Source organism: Sinohyriopsis cumingii, chromosome 5 (genome assembly GCF_028554795.1).
Source record: "Sinohyriopsis cumingii isolate HCF-2022 chromosome 5, ASM2855479v2, whole genome shotgun sequence".
Lineage (NCBI taxonomy): Eukaryota > Metazoa > Mollusca > Bivalvia > Unionida > Unionidae > Sinohyriopsis > Sinohyriopsis cumingii.
In genome coordinates, this window is record NC_142965.1 from 15,090,822 (window position 1) to 15,100,477 (window position 9,656).

General features: G+C 44.1%; 1 long non-coding RNA gene across 1 annotated transcript; it reads right to left on the bottom strand.

Annotated features, from left to right (window-relative positions):
• Positions 1 to 1,782: 1,782 nt before the first annotated feature.
• LOC149798686 (uncharacterized) lies at positions 1,783 to 3,490 on the bottom strand. Its single transcript, XR_016420838.1, has 2 exons — positions 3,309 to 3,490; positions 1,783 to 2,275 (listed from the first exon to the last, which is right to left on the bottom strand). It is a non-coding gene; the product is annotated as an uncharacterized LOC149798686 (long non-coding RNA).
• Between the last annotated feature and the right edge of the window lie 6,166 nt (positions 3,491 to 9,656).

Here is a 9,656-nt window from a genome sequence, read left to right on the forward strand (position 1 = left end):
AGATATACATTTTTTATGCAAGTCTTCTTGGAGCCGATAAATTAATATCCCCCTATTAGCATTAAATGGTCGGTCCCTCAGTACCGATACTGTCTAGCAACTCGACCTATCCAAACGTCAAGTCAAGGCTACGATACCGTAGCTTGTTCGATAATTTAGACACTCAACTATGTGTAGATACTAAAGGGAGACAAAAGAGAGATTGGCCCCCAAGACACAAGGGGAAAAACTATGGAGAAAGATATACAGGAACTCATCAATCAGTATCGACACAGATTTGGGGTCTAAATTATCAGATTATATCGTAGATACCGCTACAAAAGATGACAAATTTAATGTGTTACACTCATTGTTTTTTTTTTTTGTTTTTTTTTTATTTTTATTGTTGTTGTATGTTTTGTTATGTGGTTTCTTGTTTGTTTGTGGGGATTGGGGTGTCTCTATTTGCAGGGCCGCCTTATACCGCCATGTCGGCCTATTCTGCGCGTCGGGTAATTCTGCGTAGTCTGGTTCCCTGCTTATTATGCTCCCTGCGTTGCCCTATATGAGCTATTAGTATAGGGGGCAGGGTCCAGTTTTTATGTACAAATTTAATGCCGCAATCAGTGACCTAGTATAAAAAATCATAAAAAATCAAATACACAAGTGAGGTCAAAAAGGTCCATATTTTTATATACCTATATTAAAACAGAGCATAAGAATAGTATTCACTTGACCAGAGAAGTCAATGGCAGTTCATAGCAGAAGAGGTTTATGCACCCCAACCCCTATTTTATACCTGCATTTTTCACATCCAAATGCCATTTTTGACAGCATGTAGTACTCACAGTGCAAACGCAAGCCCTTTCCCTGGATGAAACTTTTGAAAAACATTGTCTACTAAATAGTTTGATGCAATTCAGAATAGTTGTCATCCAAGCCGTTTTTGAGATACTCGGCTTGCCTTGAACCCACGTGTCTACTGCTATGGGAGGCTAGCTCTTCTTCCTAGCCAACTATTGGTATTTCACTATCAACATACTGCAGAGCAACTATGGAAGGTGTACATGACTGACATCAATTTCAAGAACAACACAAGCCCAAAACACCTAGTTCACAAATATATCCATATCTATAAATAGTAAACAATAATAGCTGAAAAAGTCACACCATAGCCTTAAGTTAAGAAATTTGCCAGGGGCCAAATTACGAAACTGGACCCTGCCACCTTAAGGATTTGGCTCAAAATGGTTTATGTCAAAAGTTGTGTACATATCACATATTTAGACATTATCTAGTACAATGGTATAAAGGAAAACTTTTTGTGCACAAAACTAAAAATGGTATTATGCTTTTAAAAAAGTTACCTCTTTGCGGCAAAAAGCACTGCATTATTTACATTGTGAATTATGACTGACTGCATTTCTTGAAAGATTTCAAATTGTTTGCAACTACAATGCTCTTGGTCTTTGTTTACCACCATAGCATCAGTACAAAATCAAAATTCCTTTACAATGTTTCATGAATGTCAAGAGGAGATCTGGAAGTTATACATTTTAGGAGGGAATAACAGAAATGCTATGTTAGGTGTCAGTGACAGAAGTGAAAAGTTTCTCTAAACTCTTCTAGCAAACTTAAAGAAATCACACATTTAAGTAAATCATGAACTTTAGAAGTACTCTTAGGCTGATATAAAAGAAGTGGTTCCTAACTTTTCATTATCATTCTGGAGATGCTAATAGCAACATCAGTGTTGTGTGAGTGTATATTGGGGGGGGGGGGTAATCGCAACACAAGTCTAGCTAGTCTGGAAAAGTCAAAGTTTAATCAATTAACATTAGACAATGCTGGAATATTGATATACTGATGTGTAGGACCCTAAAACTTACAAGGAGTGACATATCAAATAAATTCATTGATACATAGCCAATGAAATTGACCATACATATACAAATTACTCAATACAGTTTAACAGAGAAATTTCTTCTCAGACACTAATTCACTTACAACTGACTTTAATGTTTTCTGGAGTTTACAAAATCATAGTAAATAATAAGATAAGGTATAGAACAAATATTTATAGTGGAAAATCCAGTTCAAGGTAAAAAGCATATCACCGGCTTGGCTTTTGATAAGCACGTACCATAAAACAACTCCTGCAGAAGCTAAGTCAATCCGTCAAAGTCACTCTCTTGTGCACTTAGATCAGAATGACTATCTGGATGAGATTGAAGCTATTGTTTCTTTCAGCATGACTAACCGATTAATCCTAATCTCTCACTATGCAAACTGACACCTGCAAAAAGAAAAGAAACAAGTGATACTGATGTACTTTTAACATTCAGTGAAAACATAAGACTTTCAGAGGAGAAACTGTATGTGCATTGTCAAATGCATGAAGCTGCCACTTAATTTTAAGCTTTTCCCCCTTTGTTAACTGAAACTAGAAATTTCAAGATATATACATAACAATGAAACATTTTCTACTATCACCCAAGTGTGAGATATGAATCTCTTATGTCAACTTCAGAGTGGGGTCATGAAGGTAGAAACTATGTCGGTGTGCTAAAACTTTCATTCTTCTCACCAAAATATACCAAGTAATATGCCATATGCATCATTATTTCTAAGACTGTTCCACTGGTGACATTCAATATTCACAACAGTATGTTTATGTATGATTCCTCTGAATTCTATCTGCTCCTGTGGAGTTAAATTACTTTAAAGAATACATGTTGACATGCTATGCAATTGTTTAGGTGTGTCTGTATTGAAATGTGAATAGTATTCATAAAAATAGAGGTGCAAAACCTTGACAGCTACAGAAAGTGCAAGACTATACATTATGGTTACCATTTTGTTCCCATATTTAGTAAGTTATATCCAAAATATGCTACTTTGTCATGATGTAAACAGTCCTCACATGGAGGTACAAAACACAGTTACCTCCCTCTCCAAAGAGCATCACATACAACACTATGTAATATATGGAAAAAGGAAGGAGATATAATAAAGCTAATGCATAAAAATTATTTAAATATACACAAAGAAACATAAAAGTGTAATAGATGTGGCTGACTGCACCATCAAAAAATGATCAATTTTCCTTAAGGGGGCAGGGTCCAGTTTTTATGTACAAATTTAATGCCGCAATCAGTGACCTAGTATAAAAAATCATAAAAAATCAAATACACAAGTGAGGTCAAAAAGGTCCATATTTTTATATACCTATATTAAAACAGAGCATAAGAATAGTATTCACTTGACCAGAGAAGTCAATGGCAGTTCATAGCAGAAGAGGTTTATGCACCCCAACCCCTATTTTATACCTGCATTTTTCACATCCAAATGCCATTTTTGACAGCATGTAGTACTCACAGTGCAAACGCAAGCCCTTTCCCTGGATGAAACTTTTGAAAAACATTGTCTACTAAATAGTTTGATGCAATTCAGAATAGTTGTCATCCAAGCCGTTTTTGAGATACTCGGCTTGCCTTGAACCCACGTGTCTACTGCTATGGGAGGCTAGCTCTTCTTCCTAGCCAACTATTGGTATTTCACTATTGTGGGGGTGTAGTGGTTGTCTAGGGGTGGGGTTCTTCTTATAGACTTTAACGAATTATGAGAAGTTCCCCTGGTCCTTATTCAGAAGGTTAATTCTGGACACTATATTATTTATTGACTAAATATATTTATGGCTACGAGCCCCCAGTCAGCAATGCCGACAGTTAAATTAAAAGAAATACAAAGATGAAATTTAAACAATAACAATTTAATAAATGAAATTTAAAAGAATTTAAAGTAATCAATGTCTCTCTTTCACCCAATGATCCCTTTGATCATCATTTGAGTTCACAGTGTGAGGAGATTTTTCCCTTCTTGAGTGCTACTCATCTAAATCTCTTCGTTCCCTTGTCTTTCTCTCCTTTCGTGATCTCCACTTCCGCTTCCTCTTCTATTATCCTTGTTCCTTGCCGTTATCTTGACTTCCGGTTCCTCTTCTAGTATCCGGAACCCTTGACGGTATCCCTTGAGGTCACCCGAAATTCACTCGGTATCTCTCACCGTCACCCGAAATTCTCTGAACTTCTCTCGTCCCCCGAAATTCTCTGAAATTCTTTCGTCCCCCGAAATTCTCTGAAATTCTTTCGTCCCCCGAAAGCTTCCTGATCGAAGCTATTTCATGAATTTCCTAAATTCCGCCAATTTTTACGAATGGCTAACGGAGTGTGTGTCACTGCGACTCTTAAACACCAACTGACGAATTTCAGGCTTGTACAAGTCTTATTCCAGCTTCTCGAATCAAGTCCCACCTACAACGCATCCCGATTGGATGGCGACGGACTCTGGTCATTTGATCGAACTGTCAATCATAAAAATGTCAGTCTGTGTGTCCCCATGTACTGTCCAGCCTACCATTGTCGGCTTCCGGCTCTTTGAAGTTGTCTACGTCACGTGTTCCCATGTACAAAGATTCCCGCCAGATTTCCACTCAAGAGCTCAAACAAAGACTGGGTTACGTAAGAGGATTAGCCAACTTAGGCACTTGGAAAAACAAAGCTTACCTGGCTCCACTTACAGACTTATAAATACATGTATAATACAAGGGGTTGGGGTAAAACATCACATCCCCCCACGCTTGAGAATAAAATCAGGATTTTATTCACTCAAACTAAAAAAGCAAAAGTGTTACACGATATAAAGAACAAAATCAGCAAAATGAACTAAATGCTAAACTGAGTATGAACACGAAAATATAACAAATGATCTATATCATTTCGGCGCTTCTACTCATGAAATCTGCGCCTACGTTTTCAGATCCTTTCACGTATCTGATCTGCATCTGGTACTGCTGTAAAAACAGCGACCATCGCATCAATCGACCATTGGACAACTTTGCCTGCGCCAGATAGGCGAGTGGTTGGTGGTCGGTCTCCAATATGAACTTACGTCCATATAGGTATCGCTCGAACCGTGATATGCCGAACACGATTCCGAGACATTCCCTCTCCGATACTGAGTAATTCTTCTCGGCAGCAGACAACTTCCGGCTGCCGTATGCGACAGGAAAAAGCGTCTTGTCATGCTCCTGGAGCAGTACTGCTCCCAGTCCCGTGTCGCATGCATCGGTGCGCAGAACGAATTCTTTATCCAAGTCCGGTAGACGAACAACTGCGTCGGATGTAAGTCTATCCTTTAGCGTTTGGAATGCGTGCTCACACGCATCTGTCCAAACGAACTTACTCGGGGTCCGTTTCTTGGTTAGGTCAGACAACGGGCCCGCAATCGCGCTGAAATTAGCGACATACCTCCGGTAATATCCGGCCAGTCCCAGGAATGACCTCACTTCCGTTTTCGTGGTGGGGCGTGCGGCGTTTCTCAACTGCTCCACCTTCGACTTCTCTGGAGACAGCGTGCCTTGGCTCAGGGTATGTCCTAAATAGTCTAATGTCCTGAAACCAAGGTGACATTTGGAAGGGCGGGCTGTCAAGCCCTCCTGACGTAGCCGCTCCAAAACGTCAGCTAACAGAGCGAGGTGTTCACCCCATGTCTCTGTAGCTAACAAGAGGTCATCCATGAAGTTGTGGACACCCCTATCGCGCAAGGGCTCCAACAACTTCCGCATCATTCTGGTAAAGACGCTGGGCGCGTTTTGTACCCCGAACGGCATCACCAACCATTGGTATGTCCCGTCGGGAGTAGCAAAAGCAAGCTTCGGTCGGTCTTCTTTCCTTACCGGAATTTGCCAATACCCCTTGGACAAATCCAGTTTGGAAAAATATTTCGCTTTCGAGACCGAAGCGAAGATATGTTCGGTGTCAGGTAGCATTTCAACTTGAAATTCTGTCACCTGATTCAGCTTCCGGTAGTCGACGCAGAACCGATGGGTGCCGTCCTTCTTCTGCACTAAGACTACTGGTGAGCTGTACGGAGAGTCGGCAGGTTCGATTACTCCCAGAGCAATCATCTGCTCGATTTCTTCCCTTACAACTTGTCGTTTCGCGTGGGGCAAGGGGTAGGGTTTACGCTGAACTGGTCGGTCGTCCACCATCTTTAACCCGAACTCGACAAGCGTCGTCCTCCCGGGTTTTTCTGTTAGCACGTCGGAATATCCGGCCAGCAAGGTCTCTATCTCGTTCCGCTGCCCTTCAGTTAACATGGGGTCACACTCCACGTCCGACGGAGTCTCGGCCCTCGTTAATGGACAGCTCGGGACAGTGTTAGCACCTTCCGTATCGCCTTCGATATCCTCGGTGACTATCGCTGCGACAACAAAATCGCTGGCGGTCTCCCTTTCCCGGTACCTCTTGAGCAAATTGGCATGGTACAATTTCTCTTTCGTCGGTAGCTGTATCCGGTAGGTTTGACCTCCGACCTTCTTGGTGACGACGTATGGACCCCTCCAGGAAACTTGCAACTTGTTGTGTTCCTGGGGCAACAACAACAACACTTTGTCCCCTACCTCAAACTGACGTGGTTTTGCGCGCTTATTGTAATTTTTCGCCTGTTGCGCCCTAGCTCGTTTGAGATTTTCTTGCGCGAGAGAACAAACCTCTTCCAGTTTGTTGCGCAAGTCCGCGACGTACTGGTAGGTAGTGCGTACTTCCTCTACAGCGTGGTCGTCTGTCCACAGCTGTCTCAGTACGGCGATTGGGCCGCGTACGGTTCTCCCGTACAAGAGTTCAAAGGGAGAGAACCCCAAACTCGCTTGCGGTACTTCCCGGTATGCAAAAAGCATGGCCGGAATATACCGGTCCCAATCCTTGGGGCGGCCTTCGCACAATTTCTTGAGCGTGTTTTTCAAGGTCCCATTAAACCGTTCGACCAATCCGTTACATTGGGGGTGATACGGTGTAGTCGTGAGGTGTTTAATCGACATGAGACGATTCACCTCCGCCATCACACGACTCATAAATTGTGTTCCTTGATCGGTCAAGATCTCGTCGGGCACTCCGACTCTTGACCAGATCGCAAACAGAGCTTCCGCGACGGTTTCCGTGTCAATGTTACGCAACGCAACGGCCTCCGGATAGCGTGTAGCATAATCGACAACCGTTAAAATATATCGATTTCCGTGCGCAGACGCGGGTTTTATCGGTCCGATTAAATCCATGGCAACACGTCTAAATGGTTCATCGATAAGGGGCGTACTCCCCAAAGGGATGGGTCGCTGATCCGTTTTCGGTGCCATTCTCTGGCATTTGTCACAGGAGAGACAGAACCGTTTTACGTCTCCCTGGACCCCTGGCCAGTAAAACTCTTTTACAAGACGGTCACGCGTCTTAGCAATTCCCATGTGTCCACCCATGAGACTCTCGTGTGCAAGTTTCAGTACTTCGCAACGCTTTTCCTTTGGCACGACGACTTGCTTGAAGTGTTCGTTGTGTTTCCTGGCGTGGCGATACAAGATTCCCTTCTTGTAGACAAACTTCACCGCGCCGTTCGGAGTTTCCCTTTCTGTTCCCGCTTCTGCGTGTTTGTGCAACTGCGCCAGAGTTGCGTCCTCCTGTTGCAGCTTCCTTAACTCCGCTGGAATAACATTACTAACCGGTGTCGATGTAACTTGGATTGGCTTTTGTTTCGGCTGTCGACTCATGGCCCTGGTTTCAACAGCACTCACTGGCATAGGTGTGCAGGTTTCGGGGTTCGGCTGGGGTAACACATAACGGCAACCCAATATGACGTCATGTGATAGCCCCTCCAAGCAAGCAGCTTCAATTTTCCCCTTCACGTATGGTGAATCGAGGTCAATGACAGCTACTGGTAATGAGTCACGCGCGCAGTTCGCGTACTGAACTTCTATTACCTCCCCTGTATAGTCCTCCGGCTTGACATATTTCTTGTCGACAAGCGCGGGGACGCTGCACCCAGTGTCATACAAGATGGTGGCGCCTTCACCATTGACAGTTGCGGCCGCAAGGTTGGCTGGGTTGCGACTCGCTTCCGGCACACATTCCTTCTTAGCTACGACATTCACCTGGGTCTGCCTGCCCTTGGGACAGTCCCTGGCAAAATGCCCCAGGCGCTTGCAATTAAAACATGTCGGCGGCCCTCGCCGACTTGCAAGTCCTGGTTTCGTGGGTGAGGCCTGTCCAGGTCGATAGGCGGCAGCCCTACCTGTAGGTGCCCCTCCGACCTTCCCGTCGCCCTGACGGTTACGGACAGCCGGCTCAACCTCCCCCATACGACGCGACTCAGAGGGTCGGGGTCGGTCAGCAACCCCGGAACCTCCACTCTTCGAGTGCGCCTGCTCGTATCGCTCCGCCATGTTAGCGATCTCTTCGAGCGTCCGGTGTTCTCTTTCTGCTAAGAAAACTGTCAACTCGCGACGGTAAGTACCCAGGACATGTTCCTTGAGTATTACCTCGCGTAGCCCTTCGTACGTGCGTTCGACTTCGGCCATTTTCATCCACTTCTCAAATAAACCTCGAACACGGTTGTGGAATTGAGAGTGGGTCTCTGTTACCTTTTTCACCGAGTCCCGGAAAAGTTTCCGGTAAGTCTCGGCGGTCAGCCGATAATGGCAGAGAAGCGCCTTCTTGAGGGCAGTGTAGTCATCAGCCTCTTCTGCAGTTAAGCCGTGGTAGACTTCCCGAGCTGCACCTTGCAAAAAGGCTGAGACATTAATGGCCCAGTGCTGTTCAGGGACCTGATGAGCGCGTGCGAGTTTCTCAAACTGGACGAGAAAATCGTCAATAGCCTCCTCCCTATCATTGAAGCGTGACATGTTGATCTGGACTATCCGGTGGTCGATGAAAGGTCGGCCGGTTGTTCCAGAGCTTGTACTGGCGTCGTCCCGTCCGTTGGTCCTAGCTTCAACTCTGACCTTTTCCATCTCCAGAGTGTGAGCGAGTCTGGCTAGCTCCAGCTCTTTCTGGGCGTCTCGGTCCGCTGCTATCTTGGCTAACTCTTGGTCCGCTGCTATCTTGGCTAGTTCTCTCTGGGCTTCTCGGTCCGCTGCTATCTTGGCTAGTTCTCTCTGGGCTTCTCGGTCCGCGGCTATCTTGGCTAACTCTTGGTCCGCTGCTATCTTGGCTAGTTCTCTCTGGGCTTCTATTTCCGCTGCTTTTTCGGCCTTCCATTCCTTGATCCTTTCTTCTACAAAGGTTGCCAGGCGATCTCCCTCGTATCCAAGATCTTCCGACCCCATGGCGCGGTATTCCTTTATCATTTGTCGTTCGGTAGCCATTATACTAATGTAAAGTGATACCTTGTCTCAAAATTCAAACAATATACAGATATTTGTAATACCAGTTTAAATACTTACCTGTCGACAACAACTAGTTTCGTTCAGGTAAGATATTTGTTCGATATCTGCTTCACACGTACTGCTATGAATGGAAGATCTACAAAGCCTGCACATATGACAATAAAAATACAAGATGAGAAAATCACAAAATTTCAAATACAAAGAATGGAAAATATCTCACACTGTTCACTAATACTTCTACCAATAACTTTAAGTCCCAAAATAATATATATGTCTAATTCATATCCCGGACGAAGCGCCCACTGTGGGGGTGTAGCGGTTGTCTAGGGGTGGGGTTCTTCTTATAGACTTTAACGAATTATGAGAAGTTCCCCTGGTCCTTATTCAGAAGGTTAATTCTGGACACTATATTATTTATTGACTAAATATATTTATGGCTACGAGCCCCCAGTCAGCAATGCCGACA